Source organism: Triticum aestivum, chromosome 5D (assembly GCF_018294505.1).
Source record: "Triticum aestivum cultivar Chinese Spring chromosome 5D, IWGSC CS RefSeq v2.1, whole genome shotgun sequence".
Taxonomy (NCBI): domain Eukaryota; kingdom Viridiplantae; phylum Streptophyta; class Magnoliopsida; order Poales; family Poaceae; genus Triticum; species Triticum aestivum.
In genome coordinates, this window is record NC_057808.1 from 353,362,836 (window position 1) to 353,379,415 (window position 16,580).

Consider the following 16,580-nt stretch of genomic DNA (forward strand, 5'->3'; position numbering starts at 1 on the left):
CTAGTCCCAGGGACTAATCAAAAAAGACTCTCTAGTAGAGTCTTTTTCTAGTCCCTGTAGAAAAAGTCCCTCCCGTTTGGTTCCTAGGGACTTTTTAGGGACTTTTTCTAGTCTCTGGGACTAAAAAGTCTCTGAACCAAACACCCCCTTAATCAAATTATCGTACTACGATTTTCATCTTCCACAGCACATATGCACCACAAGCCTCCAGTCAACTTGCATTTCTGCATTGGCGTCAACTAATCTTAACCATGCATGTTGACATCAGTAGTACAAGAAAACGACACACCTAGACAGCTAGCACATGTTCGTTTTCATGCTAGCCGTGAAAATGCTAGCTCTTTGATAAAACTACTCCACAATAATGCATGCAAATTACCACAATTAGTCTTGAGGAAGCTAGCTAGTACTGTACTAGGGTGAAGTATGGATCGATTATTAGGGACAGGAACTGACCAAGCATTTAAGCAGGACTGGCTCGACACTCATGTATGACAAAGGAATGGGGAATGGCTGGCCAGGCTCATTACTTGGCTCACGTGGCTGCTGTGAGAGAGATGCCATGCACAGTACTGCTCCTCTTGTTGCATCTGAACGGCGTGCGATCGGTTGATCCCATTCGCTGCCTGTTCTCTCTGGGAGTTTTGTTCCATCCGTCTGCAAATCGCAGAACTACGTAGTCGTACCCATGCTGGTGGCCTTGTGCATTAACTTTTTTATGCAGGTTGAAGCGCTTCTCGTGACAGCTAGGAGAGTAGATTTGTCATCGAATTGTTTTTACCATTATATTGTAGTAAGTTTTAATTCTAGAATATATAGTTATGCAAAATATACGATCAACCTAATGGTACAACCGGTAATGCATTTTGTAGCCAGACCGGAATAATTTAACTTAAATTATAGTACATCAAATCTTTTTTTGTGAAACAAGATAGTACATCCAATCTAACATTACAGTGTAACTAGCTCAACATATATACCCTCAGTATATGAAGTGAGTCGAACTGTTCTACAATTTTTAGCATATATAGATTACTTATCTTGTTTATATTGTGTAGCATCAATATTACTTGGAGTAGTTCTATCTTTACAATAGAACCTTTGCAATGTCTTGAAGGATGCTTGCTTCCACTTGCATAGCTAGCGTCCAATGTTCATGTCACCGATCAAATTAATTGATAAACATGTGATGTATACAGTATATTGCTTGGAACAAGCGATGACAGTTCATGCATGACACAGACGGGCACATGCGTTGACATTGATCTGTTGCATCGTATTATTAGTCTTTTGTAGTAGTAGTAGCTAATTCATGACAAAAATTAATTGCCTAAGGCAAACTGGTGGTACTCCAATCAAGCTAACTCATCAAACCGACATGGAAATAGATACGGTATCATTGCTCAATTAATACCACCTGTATATGTACTTGTTGCAATGTAGCATCTACTAGGTCGCCCAGAAGATTACTAATATCTTCACCTGCAAAAAAAAGATTACTAATATCTTACAATATAATTCCGGAAAAAATAATCCTTCTGCCGCACCAGCCGCCATATCATGCATATGAGCTAGTTTTGATATACCGAAAAAATTCTTCCGCACCCTTTTATGTATAAAGCAACGATCAAAATACAAACCAATGCGTCTATCTATCATGCTAATCGGTTTTGATATCGAGCGCTCGCAGCGGGATTCCTGCTAATTAATACTCCAACTCACATCTATCTTTCCCTGCCCCCTCTTGCTGCTTGTAACAAACTTATTAATGGAAGAGAAAGGTGTGGTAGCTCCCGGGTGTCCCTACACCTTCATGACAGTAAATTCAAAAAAATAGGGAAAAAAAATCTGAAATTCCGTGACATCAATTATTCTCAAAAGTTTTAGGTGCCTACATATTTTCATGGAGAACTATCATCCGATAGGCTCTACAAATAAGAAACAAAATTCAGCGCTCAAAACTATGAGCAATGAAATATCTTTCTTGTGTAGAGCTCCTCGAATGTTTTTTTCTGCATGAAAAATCCTGCAAAGTTTGAGCATATTTGGTGTCACAAAATTTCAGGGTTTTTATTTTGTTTTTTTCCTTTTTCAAAAATTTACTGTTTATGAGGTCCCTCCCCGGGGTTTGCTCGGTTGGAAAAAAAATTAGCTCCAATTATTGGCGAGTAAAACTTTGACTGGATTGCAGGTGCGTAGTACGTAGGTAGACCATGGGCTGATGGGCATGGAGATAGGAGGAGGTGGAGCGCGTGAATATATGCTTTTGGAAAGTGAAGCTGCAGAGCGAAGACAAACGCGTAGTACAGCTACAACCCTACGTATGTCTACATGGCTCTCCTCGTCAGTAGTAGTAGTAGCTAGCTATAGTGTGCTGTGCACCCAGTCCCACTGTAGAACACTGCTCGTATATAGCGTATGCAACTATGCATGCATGCGTAGATGCCGCGCCATGGCCTGAAGATGCAGTCTAGCTCGAACCACATTCGGCCATGGCACACAAAAGCGACGCAGTGCCCATCATGTGAACGGGTTGTTTCAGTGGCATCATCGAGCTCTGGCTAGCTAGCTGCTGTCAACATGGACGAGGGCCATGTATTCTGACCATCACCCCGGACGTACTGTGCGTAGTGTATGTGTACTCGGCTAGCTGGTAGCGATCCATGTGCCTGTTGTTTTGGGGAGGAGGATTCTGAATTTCAGGCTACAAAATTTGGCGGGTGAGGATTGTATGGTTCTGCGAGTCTTTGATGCCGACTGAGGATCGGATCCGATCGGATCGAGGACCAGCTGCTGGCTAAAGCGACTAGCGCATGCGCATGTGCGGACCCTGCGGTTCAGTGGCGTCTACCGGGACAAATGGGGGGAGGGAGTTGAAAGGATAATATATGACGCGTTGGGTTGCTCGCACCCTTTTTTACCCCTTTGCATTCTGGGCTGGTAAGGTAAAAATCATCATCCGCATGTTGATTGACTCTCTGCATACCCTTTAGTGTGGTTGTGACGAAACGGAAGGCAGGCTGCGGGCTTGTTAGGGGGAAACACAAATTAGGTTGTTTGGTTACATGCAACACATGTTGTCTGGTAACCTCCTCGTCGAGGTGGTGAGATTACCAGCACACTAGAGCAGGCAGAACAAACACACATATATAGTATGAGAACAAGTTTAACATAGTAGGAAACTTATTAAACAAGCAGTCTTAAACCAAACCAGCACGACATAGTTATAAAACCAAACCAACACTCGCAATCAGGCAACAGAGAGCTCTTTAGATGTTTACGGCGAAGGCGTCGTCATGCTTCTTGCACTTGGTGACCACCTCAACGACGTCGTCGTTGAAGACAGTCACCTTCAGAGTATCGGGAGTCAGGAGCTTGAAGGTGACCATGTAGCCGATCCTGATCTGGTGAACGGCGATGAATGGGGTGTTGGTGAACGTAGCATGCAATTTTAAAAAAATTCCTACGATCACGCAAGATCTATCTAAGAGATGCATAGCAACGAGAGGGGGAGAGTGTCCATGTACCCTCGTAGACCGAAAGCGGAAGCGTTAGGTTAACGTGGTTGATGTAGTCGAACGTCTTCACGATCCAACCGATCTAGTACCGAACGTACGACACCTCCGAGTTCAGCACACGTTCAGCTCGATGACGTCCCTCGAACTCTTGATCCAGCAGAGGGTCAAGGGAGAGTTTCGTTAGCACGACGGTGTGGTGACGGTGATGGTGATGTGATCCGCGCAGGGCTTCGCCTAAGCACTATGACGCTATGACCGCAGGAGTAAATTGTGGAGAGGGACACCGCACACGGCTAAGAGAATAAGGGTCAGTTTGGTTGAAGGCCTGGACAACATGCCTGGGAGAAACTCATCCCTGGATCCAGCCTGACTTGTTGGAATTTTTTGCCTGGTCAGGCGAGCCTGGCATGCATGCGTTTGGTTTACACCCTGGGCCTGCGGCTGCCTTGCAGTGCGATTAGTGCATAAAGAAATCCATGCCCATCGACTTGATGCAAAAGAAATAATATAGTATTGCCAGGCACCCCAGCAGGCACACCCAGGCGCACGGGGAGGGACGCCTGGCTCAGGCAAATCCTGCTGTCGGCCGACCATGTGCGGCTAATCACGTTTCAGGCTATTGCATGCCAGACTATATCTAATGTCTCTGGACACAAACCAAACAGGACCGAGGCATATCCCAGGGAAGCCCCAGGCCAGGCAATTTTGCACCAGGATAGCAACCAAACACGCTCTAACTGTCGTGCTTTGGGGTGCCCCCTGCCCCCGTATATAAAGGAGGAGAGGAGGAGGTCAGCCACCAAGGGAACGCGTCAAGGGAGGAGTCCTACTAGGACTCCACTCCTAGTAGGATTCGCCCCCCCGCCCCCCCCCCCCTCGCCCCTTTCCTTTCTCATGAAGGGGAAAGAGGGAAAGAGAGGGAGAGGGAGAGGAAAAGAGGAAAGGGGGCCGCGCCCCTCCCCCCTTGTCCAATTCGGACTCCCTTGGGGGGGGGGGGGGGGACCCTGCGGGCTCCCCTCTCTTTCTCCCCTATGGCCCATAACCCCTAGGTACCCCGATAAATATCCGAAACATCCCGACACCATTCCGGTGTCCGAATACCTTCGTCCAATATATCAATCTTTACCTCTCGACTGTTTCGAGACTCCTCATCATGTCCGTGATCTCATCCGGGACTCCGAACAATCTTCGGTCACCAAAACACATAACTCTTAATACAAATCGTCATCGAACGTTAAGCGTGCGGACCCTATGGGTTCGAGAACTATGTAGACATGATCGAGACACATCTCCGATCAATGACCAACAGTGGAACCTGGATGCTCATATTGGTTCCTACATATTCTACGAAGATCTTTATCGGTCAAACCGCAATAACAACATACGTTATTCCATTTGTCATCGGTATGTTACTTGCCTGAGATTCAATCGTCGGTATCCACCTAGTTCAATCTCGTTACCGGCAAGTCTCTTTACTTGTTCCGTAATGCATCATCCCGTATGTCGTGGAATTGTCACGGCAGATGTCCTAGTGGAAGGACTTAATCGTGGAGCCATTGCGACGTAGTTAGCTTAAAGGGGTTAAAGCGGGACAAAGGACACGAGGAGTTTATACTGGTTCGGCCCCTTACGGTGAAGGTAAAAGCCTAATCCAGTTTGAGGTGGTATTGCTAGGGTTTCGATTACCAAGGAGTGAATACGCTTAGCCTGGCTTTTGATCTGTTGTTTCTTGCCCTAAGCCGCTGTCGGGTCGTCCCCTTATATAGACGGGTTGACGCTCCGTGGCTTACAGAGTCCCGACCGGCTCATACGAACGTGTCCGGCCCGGTGACTTATCTTGCATGCCTTACAATACAAGTCACATATACATGGCGGTTTATACTTACGGGCCTTAAGCCGCCTTTGGGTTTCGGGCCCTTTAACAAGCCTACTACATGAACCGCCATCTTCAACATATTCATGGGCTTGGTTTATGAACCGCCATTGGGATAACCCGACCCCTCCTGGGCGGGTCATATCCAATAGTCATATCCCCAACATAGGCCCCAGGTTGATTTGAACTTGTTCATGTCAATCTTCAACACTTAGAAAAAAATCCTTCTTTATCTTCTTGTGAGATATTGTGACCCGCCATGATGTCATCTGCTGACATTGCGGTACCCTGCCGTGATGTCACCTATTATTAATATTACATACGGCCCAAATCTTAATAAATCTTCTCTTTTAATGAACCTCCGAAAATCGAGGCGCTCGCGCCGTCACATATCCATTTTCTTGTCTCCTCGATTCCCGTGCATGCCACTTATCCTTCCAGCCTTATAAATAGGGCCACGGGTCCTCTTTTCACTCCCCCCTTTGCCTTCTCGTCTTCATCTTCTTCCTCGCAACGCTCCAGCGCGCCCGAGCTCCGCCACCGTCGATCTTCGTCCACTGCTTCAACTCCGGCCGCTGCATCACCCTGAACGAACCAGAACATCGCGGCGCCCCTCCGCTGTTCATCAGCCGGTAAGTATCCACTTTTCCTCTTAATAGATCCGTCTTAGGGTTTCCCTGTTCGTCGTCGTTCATCACCATTCCTCCTTCCCTTTCCTAGATTACATAGTTTTGATCTGAAAATGACACAAATCTTGTGCGGTAGCAGTTTTAGCACCTGTTTTTTAATATCCGAATATATCCTCATTGCAACAGATCTCATCTGGGCATCCCCACTTTTCTACTGCCACCTTAGGTTTAGATTTTATTTCATTTCTCTGAACTGCTGCAGATCCAATCTTATAGCTCCAATCTGTGAAACCTGTTTGTCGCAACACTTAGTAAAATTTGCTCTTGATAGATGTTGAGTACCATTGCTGTCACGGCGGCTTACATCACCAGTTATAATTAGTCATATATCATTAGGCCCCATTTAAGCCACCACTCCAAATATATACTGTAGCGTTTTACTTCTGGCTTAATGAATCAATTTAAACCGGCAAAATTTTTCTTTCTTTTAGGCTTCTTTCTTCACAATGCCACCAAAGACAGTCACTTCCTATAATTGGGTTCCCTCCATTGTCACTGAGAATACACTCAAAGACTTTGTCAAAATCGGGTATCTGCCAGCAAAAAATGTCATGCCTTATCGCGCCCCCAATCCAGATGAAGAAACACCTCAGCCAAAGGATGATGAAGTCATTGTTTTTACTGATCACATGAATCGGGGCTTCTCACCGGCCGGCTCTAAATTTTTCCGAGATGTTCTGCACTTCTTTCAACTTCATCCTCAGGACATCGGACCCAATTCTGTGTCAAACATCTGCAACTTTCAAGTTTTCTGTGAAGTGTACCTTCAAGAGGAGCCCAGCGTTGAACTCTTTAGAGAATATTTTTACTTGAACCGCCAAAACGAGTTCATGAACGGGCCCAGCTTGGAACTTGGTGGAATCTCAATTCAACGAAGAAGAGATGCCATCTTCCCTTATGCTTGCCTGCCGAGTCACCCCAAAGATTGGAATCAGACATGGTTTTATTGCAAAGATACCTCTCTGGCTGATGAGAATCCATTGCCGGGTTATCGTGTCCAGCGTCTTGACCCAAAGCATCATCTTCCCGAAAAGCTTACCACTGCTGAATGTGCAAAGCTTGCCCCCACCATTGCAAGGGTCAAGGCTCTGCTGGGAAATGGGTTAACTGGCATTGATTTGGTTCGGTGCTGGGTTTCTTGGCGAATCATACCCTTGAGCCGCCGGCCCGGTTTAATGTGTACTTACACGGGCGGTATAAAGGATCCACTGTGCCACAGCTCCGTGTGTTTAACTGACGAGGCCATCGATGAGATGACAAAGTCCCTTCTAAATGAAGATCCGGAAGACTGCAGCAAAGTGGGTCTGAACCCTTTTTGCAAACTTAACCCGCCACCAGATGTGAGTCTCCAACTTACTTACTTTTACCTCATCATTTAAATGCTTTATTAACTCAACTTTGATGACTTTTCACAGGCTGACTCTGATTTTTGGAAAAAGAAATATGACCATGAGGCTGCCAAAAAGGCTAGGGCTGCCAAGAAAGCCGCCAAGAAGACAAAGAAGAAACCAAGTGCTTCTCATATGTTTGAACTGAATGACAACTCTGAGTCGGAGGTAGCCTTGACTCCTTTTTCAATTATCTTATTGACACTGATTATTATCAGGATGACACGAGGGCCAGCAAAGTAGTTGAAGAAGAGGTAACTATTATTTCCTCCGGCTCAGCACCTTTGCCAATACAGAAAATTCGACGAGTAACCCGGAAAGTAAGCTTTTCACACCCCTTAGCTCATTTGGATCCTCACTTTCTTTTGAAGCAACAGCAGCACGAGAACCGGCGACAGACTCGGAATAGCGGAGGTGAAGAATTATCCTCCGTCTTACCAAATACTCCAGTTCGACGGAAACGTCAAAATGAGGTCCTTCCGAACTTAAACTCTTTTTACCCGCTGGCGGGTCTCATTCGCCAGCCACTTAATTCTTCTGATTTAAACTACCAGGAGGTTTCTCGCTCTTCCTCCGGTGACTCATCACAGACCCAGCTGCCGTCTTTCAAAACTGCCCTGGGTAACAACAATTACTTTTTATTTTGTACCTCCTTATGCTTTTATAATTGTACTGACTTGTCATAACTCGTGCAGTGGCCAAGCAAAGCCTAGTAAGAAGGCAAAGGTGACCAAGCCGGCTGAAGATCCTAAAGTCGTTGAACCGGAGCAGCAAGTCCCAGCATCAAATGCTTCTGAAAAACAACCAGAAGAACCTGCCCATGATGTTCCGCCTGAAATTCCTGATCTCTCCCTTAACCACACAAATATCAATTCTTTGAACACTGAATCATCAAGCCCACTTAAACCGTCAGAAGAGCATAATGAAGATGTGATGATTACTGGCACCGGCTTTAAAGAACCGGGAAATCCAACTGTCTTGGCTAAGCACTCCGCCAAACAAGAGGTCATTGAAAGGAGGAAAGTGAGGTTTGACGTCGCCCATTATGCACAATTAAGTAGTAGCGAAATACTTTTTGGCTACCTCAATCAAGTACACACCAGCCGTAATCTTGAAGTTGATATGGTGAAGCACATGCATAAAAAATTTGAGGTATGAATTCCTGCTTGAATAAGTTATGTACATCCTGCCAGCCCCCAAGTCTACTGGGTATGATAAAAATGAATATGTTGTAGACTTAGAATAAGCATGAGCATCTTTAGTAGAATCCTTTCAAGGCCGGCTTTCACCATTATAGTTAAACCGGATTTTAAACAATTAACATTGCATCCGTAGTCCCGAAGGGCCGGTTTAATCAGCATGAATGAGCCGGTCCTGTATATAAAGAAAGCTTACCTGTATAGCCCCCATAAACCGGCTGTGATTGTTTATGGCACCACCGGATTATCATAAAGGAATAAGAAGACGCAAGCGATATGCATTAGCCCCCAAGTGCCAAGTATTCTTGCGTGCAAAGTGCTTGGGACTTATTTATATGAGCCGTTGTATGAAGAATGTTTCGGCGGGCATTAGCCCCAAAGTGCCAAGTGTTGTTGCTTGCAAAAGGCTTGGGACTTATATTCCTGTAACCCAGATATGAATGTATTTGCAACTCTGTGTTTGTACAGGATGCCACTGCTGAACTTCAATCACAATTGGCTGATGCAAAGACCCGGCTGGAGAATCAAGAATCTGAGACCCGGAAAGCTGAGTCAAAATTCCAATTTAGCGTGGCTGAAATGGAAAAGATGAAGACCCGTTTTGAGGCAGAAAAAAACACTTGGGCTAAAGAAAGGACTGCTTTGACGCAGCGAGCTGAAAAAGCGGAGGCGGCTCTTCAAGAGGTGACCACTGAGCTCACCGGTTTAAAACACCATGTATCCCAGATGGTTTCTGCTATCTTTGGTGAGTCGCCTTGCTAATCATCAAAAGTGAATCTTTTCCTTGATAGTATAAACCGCCTCTAACCAATCTATGACTTACTCAGGTCGCAGGAGCAGCAATCTTAACCAAGATATGCTTGTGAAGCTCAAGGCTGTTTACACACTTGTTGAACAGCTATACACTGGAGCTCAGCGTGCACTGGCCACAATTTCTCCGACTAATCAAGCACCTACTCTCTTGATAGATGTCTTGAAAAAACTTTCTATGCTGCCTGCTAGGATGGACAAGATGAAGCGGTCGTCTGCAAGAGCCGATGCCGTGACAGCTTTGAGCCGGGCCAAGGCATGGTTACCAGAGCTAGGCCCGTCTGAGGTAGCTACTGGATATCCAAGCTTGAAAGAAGATGGCACTTCGTTTGATCAAAAGTACTTCAATGCCTGTGTGAAAGAAATACGTCCTCTGGCTAGTCTGATTGCAAATGAAATGGATCTGTCAAAATACCATCGGCTTACAACATGGAGAATCAGAAGATGCCCACGCCGGCTTATAAAGTTATGGATCTAATCCCTCCAATCCATAAGCATACTTTCGCCCCTGAAGTTGACCCGTCTGAACTTATAGATGATGAAGCAGAATTTCAAGCCTTGTGCGGCATCGATTGGTCATCTCCAAACTTTCAGACGGCGGAGGAGGACGAAGAACCGGAGAAGGATGATCCAGAAGCCTCAAGTCAGCAAGGCCAAGAAGAGTGATCCGTCGGGCGGGTTATATTTGTGATCCTTTGAAAAAACAATTGATCTTTATTGGCTCACTGAGTCATGTAATAGGCTAGTGAAACCTTGATCTGTCGTGCCATCGTGCACGTTTTTGTTTTGCGCAATACTACTGATCCGCCACTTGAAAAGCTACTACTTTATGCATATGATAGCGTTGATTTGAGTAGATCAGATTGAACAGTACCCTGCACACAAATAGATTACAACTGCCCTGGCGGTTTACCGCCGGGCGGGTCACAATGCCCAAATTAAACCGTTCGGGACAAATAGTGCATAACCAGGGCCGGGATGATCACAACTTTTTATATAACATAATATCATACCTGTGGTATTTACTTGAACTGCAAGCTTATCAGCTCCATGCAGTTAGAGCTTTTAGAGCCATAACTCTAAGCAGAAGATTATTATTCTCTGGAGACTTAGAGTCTGCCATCCTGGCGGGTTAGAAAGAACCGAAGATGCTTCAAATATGAGACATAAATAGGGCAGCTTGGCCCGATTTGTAAAAACCATATGGCAAGAAAAAAGAGATTATAAAGAAAAAAAAGAAATCAAAAAATTTCGAGGCTTTTGCAGGCCGCCAAGCCAAAGTTTCTTCTTCAATGAAACTAGCCTGATGGCCACTGGAAGGTACGCGCTTTCCGTGAGCTGGCTCTCACATGACCCAGTCGACATTTGAACCCAGATAAGTTCAGGTCTTATTAAAGATAGACTTATCAGGAGTACGCGGGGTCGGAGTAGCATCGTGCATCACATGCCGATTTATCCAAGTTTCAAGGAAGGCGACTTATGAGCCTGGGTCTATCCTGACTATCTGTAAGCCGTGCTCTCACATGAAAAAAACCCGGCGTTTTAACCTTAACAAGCTCAGGATCTTTGGTGAATACACCATAAAAGATTGATTGTTAAGAGTTCGGCGGGTCAATCAGGATTACCTGATGAAGAAGCAGCTGGTATACATGTAGGATGACCCGGAAAGGTTATGTCCTCTTTGGTGAATACACCTATGTTTGAACAAGATAACCTGGTCAAGAGGGTAGTAATGCTATGTTCTCTTTGGTGAATACACCTATGTTTGAACAGGAAGCCCCCAAGTGACATAATTATGAGTTGTGCTCGTCGGGGACCTATGTTTGAGCTGTGCTGTGCATCCAACTCTCTTTGGTCCCTGTAATCTGGGCGTCAAGCCTCTTAAGTGAACATGTAAGACGATGATAAAGACTCAGCTTCGAAGAAGTGAAACGATAGAGGCCCTGAATTATCAGGGATGCCGGCTTTATTATACTGTTTATAATATATACATCATCAGACTATGTACATCATGAGAGCCGGTGGCTCAAGTATAGTAGGGCCGAAGATGAGCAATATTCCACGGCCGACGGGTCTCCTCCTCCGATGCGCGTGAGTCCTTGTGGTCTCGAACGTCGATAAGATAGTATGACCCGTTATGCAGATTCTTGCTGACCACAAAAGGTCCTTCCCAATGCGGTGATAGTTTATGCATATCAGTTTGATCCTGGATAAGCCGGAGGACCAAGTCGCCTTCTTGAAAGGTTCTGGTTTTCACCCGGCGGCTATGATAACGACGTAGATCTTGTTGATAAATCGTTGAACGAGCCGCCGCGAGGTCACGCTTCTCATCCAACAGGTCAAGTGCATCCTGGCGTGCCCTTTCATTATCAGCTTCAACATAAGCCGCCACACGGGGCGAATCGTGACGGATGTCACTAGGGAGAACCGCCTCTGCTCCATAAACCATGAAGAAAGGTGTGTAACCCGTAGATCTGTTGGGGGTTGTATTGATATTCCATAACACTGAGGGTAACTCCTCCACCCAACAACCCGGCATTCTTTGCAAAGGAACCGTAAGCCGGGGCTTGATGGCTCGCAGAATCTCTTGATTAGCTCGTTCCGCTTGACCATTAGACTGGGGGTGAGCCACGGAGGAAACATCAAGTCGAATATGCTCTCGTTGACAAAACTCTTTCATAGCACCCTTAGACAGATTAGTGCCATTATCCGTTATAATGCTGTGGGGAAAGCCAAAACGGAAGATCACCTTCTTGATGAATTGAACCGCCGTTGCTGCATCACACTTGCTAACCGGCTCTGCTTCAACCCACTTAGTAAACTTATCAACTTCCACCAAAAGGTGGGTTTTCTTATCTTTGGACCTCTTGAAAGGCCCGACCATATCAAGCCCCCAGGTCGCAAACGACCAAGTAATTGGAATCATCCTCAACTCTTGAGCCGAAACATGAGCTCGTCGTGAAAACTTCTGACAACTGTCACATTTGCTGACCAAATCCTCAGCATCATCATGAGCCGTCAACCAATAAAACCCATGACGAAAAGCCTTGGCTACGAGAGATTTAGAGCCGGCATGATGACCACAATCTCCTTCGTGAATTTCTCGCAGAATCTCACAGCCTTCTTCAGGAGAGACGCAACGTTGAAACGCCCCTGTGACACTGCGATGGTGCAACTCCCCATTGACAATTGTCATTGACTTAGACCTCCGGGTTATCTGCCTGGCCAAAATCTCATCCTCAGGTAACTCGCCCCGGGTCATGTAAGCCAAATACGGAACTGTCCAATCAGGAATGACATGAAGAGCCGCCACCAATTGTGCTTCCGGGTCAGGAATAGCAAGATCCTCCTCTGTAGGTAATTTGACAGAAGGGTTAAGCAGAATATCCAGGAACGTGTTAGGTGGCACCGGCTTACGCCGAGACCCTAACCGGCTTAAAGTGTCAGCCGCCTCATTCTTCTTGCGATCAATATGCTCAACTTGATAACCCTTGAAGTGACCCGCAATAGCATCAACCTCTCAATGATAAGCCGCCATGAGTGGATCCTTGGAATCCCAAGTGCCAGAAACTTGCTGAGCTACCAGATCTGAGTTGCCGAAGCACCTCACCCGGCTTAAGTTCATCTTCTTAGCCATCCGAAGACCGTGGAGCAAGGCCTCATACTCAGATGCATTATTAGTACAAGGGAACATTGACCGGAGAACATAAGAAAATTTATCACCTCGTGGGGAAGTCAAGAAAACTCCACCCCCAAGCCTTCCAACTGCCTAGATCCATCAAAGTGAATAGTCCAATATGTGTTATCCGGATTTTCCTCAGGCGTCTGCAACTCTGTCCCCGTATATAAAGGAGGGGAGGAGGAGGACGACCACCAAGGGGCCGCGCCAAGGGGGGAGTCCTACTAGGACTCCACTCCTAGTAGGATTCGCCCCCCTTTTTTCCTTTCTCATGGAGGGGAAAGAGGGAAGGAGAGGGAGAGGGAGAGGGAAAGAGGAAAGGGGGTCGCGCCCCCTCCCCCTTGTCCAATTCAGACTCCCTTGGGGGGGGGGGGCACCCTGCGGACTCCCCTCTCTTTCTCCCCTATGGCCCATGAAGGCCCATTACTTCCCCGGGGGGTTCCGGTAACCCCTCGGTACCCCGATAAATATCCGAAACGTTCCGAAACCATTCTGGTGTCCGAATACCTTCGTCCAATATATCAATCTTTACCTCTCGACTATTTCGAGACTCCTCGTCATGTCCGTGACCTCATCCAGGACTCCGAACAATCTTCGGTCACCAAAATACATAACTCATAATACAAATCGTCATCGAACGTTAAGCGTGCGGACCCTACGGGTTCGAGAACTATGTATACATGATCGAGACACATCTCCGATCAATAACCAATAGCGGAACCTGGATGCTTATATTGGTTCCTACATATTCTACGAAGATCTTTATCAGTTAAACTGCAATAACAACATACGTTATTCCCTTTGTCATCGATATGTTACTTGCCCGAGATTCGATCGTCGATATCCTCATACCTAGTTCAATCTCGTTACCGGCAAGTCTCTTAACTCGTTCCGTAATGCATCATCCCGTAGTAACTCATTAGTCCCATTGCTTGCAAGGCTTATAGTGATGTGCATTACCGAGAGGGCCCAGAGATACCTCTCCGAAACTCGGAGTAACAAATCCTAATCTTGATCTATGCCAACCCAACAAAGACCTTCGGAGACACCTGTAGAGCATCTTTATAATTACGCAGTTACGTTGTGACGTTTGATAGCACACAAGGTGTTCCTCCGGTATTCGGGAGTTGCATAATCTCATAGTTAGAGGAATATGTATAAGTCATGAAGAAAGCAATAGCAATAAAACTTAACGATCATTATGTTAAGCTAACAGATGGGTCTTGTCCATCACATCATTCTCCTAATGATGTGATCCCGTTCATCAAATGACAACTCATGTCTATGGTTAGGAAACTTAACCATCTTTTGATAAACGAGCTAGTCTAGTAGAGGCTTACTAGGGACACTGTGTTTTGTCTATGTATCCACACATGTATCAAGTTTCCCGTTAATACAATTCTAGCATGAATAATAAACATTTATCATGATATAAGGAAATATAAAATAACAACTTTATTATTTCCTCTAGGGCATATTTCCTTCAGGGGGGCAACCCTAATCAAGGGTGACCCTTCTGTTCATCACCGAGACCATGACCCTCCATGCGCAGCCAATGTTCGTCTTCAGCATGAACTCCTGAGGGACGGCGGGGAAGTGATTCGTGAAGTCTGAAGGCATAGGCAGGCACTCCAGCTTCAGGGCAAGGATCACCTTGCAGAAGTGGGTTGCCCCCGCCTCCTCATGGTAGTGGTCGTAGTTCACTTGCCGCTGATGGCGGGGGGTGGGGGGGGGGGGCTGCACCACCACCATATCATCATCTAAGGGGAGGCACCACATCCTTGCCCTTCTCTAATGGCGGCACTACCTCCTTGCCCTTCTCCCCGGGCGCCACCACCCCCTTGCCCTTTGTGTTCTTCGTGTTTATCTACACGATGAACAACATGAAGTTCAAAGGATGATCATTATTCATTCCTATATTGTCCAAAGCCTCTAAATTTACCCACCCAAAGGACACCTACTTACGCACCACCGCACTCAAAGCCTCTCTGTCTCTTATTGTTACTCCTCTTCCACATCTCTATTTTACCACCTCTCCATCGCCATGACCCCCATCCCCTTGGGCGGAGGCCTTTCTTCCTTGGTTGCTTGCTCCGTGACCACACCAAGTTCGAGAACACCATCTAAGTTTGCTCTAACTTCACCAGTATCGAGGACATGCACAAGGAGGCAGACGCTGTGGTAAAGAAGGCACCGATGGAGGAGTTGAAGACATTGATTCCTGACCCAATGAAAGGCGCTATGTCAGTGGACATACTGCGCTGGGCCATGGATCAGGCCGAGTCCAGCGATGTTGGTCAAAGATCAAGATGGGCTAAGTATAGGGGGTACAAGGCTCCTCAAGACCAACATGCCGCATTGTTCTGGACGAAGACGTTGGTGGCGCCGGAGGACGACCATGATGCGGTGCAGATGGTGGTCAGGGCGCCGGTGGTAGGCGATCGTGCAAGACCCTTCGTTTTGGACGAAGACGATGAGAAGGAGATTATGGATGGTGCGGTGGAGGCAGTGGTGGAAGAAAACAAGAAGGCTACGCCCCTTGCTGCTTGAAGCGCCTCCAAGGTCGCCGCGTCTAGGATAGGTGCTTGTAAGGTAGTACCCCCATTCCCCAGCCCCCTTGTACTAAAAAAATCACTGCATGAAACCTAGAATCCATCGGTTCCGTGATGAATTGAGTGCGCAAATCCAATCCCCAACCCCCTTTGTGTTCAATCCCCTCCCTAATGCTCGAATCGAGTCTGAAAATCCAATCTAAATCGCGAATCAAATGCGGTAAATCAAGAGAGAGGGTAAGGGCTTACCGCCATTACCGATGTCCTGCCAGTGCGTTGGTGAATCCGATGCTCCACACCTAGGATTGCCTTGCAGTCCGTCTCTCTGCGGCTCGCCGTCGTTGGTGTGAGAGTGGGAAGAGGGGAGTGGGAGCGATGAGGGTAATTTATGTCACAACTTCGGGAAATAACGTGACGCCTCGAGGCCGCCTCCGCGCATGCAGCACACCATCCAATGAGCAGTTTGCACAATAACACTAGTAGGATCATAAAGGAAAGCATTATCAAAGCATGCATTGTTCCTAGTTTTCCAAATCACCCACACAACCATCTCTAAACCTACTCCAAATACTGCTCTAAACTTACTAGGGATCCTTGTAATCCAGCCACACATATCATGTACCAAGCTGAAGTCCATCTTATGACCAAATACACAATTCACTACACCCCAAACATATATAGTTAGAGAACAATGAATAAATAAATGATCGATAGTTTCATTAGCATTGCAAAGCCTGCACTTCTCACTACCAGTCCAACCTCTCTCCAATAAGTTATATTTAGTAAGAATATTGTTAACATTAGCCAAAAAGAGAATTTGATTTTCAAAGGAAAAGGGACATCTAATATGTACAGCTTTGTGGGATGCATCC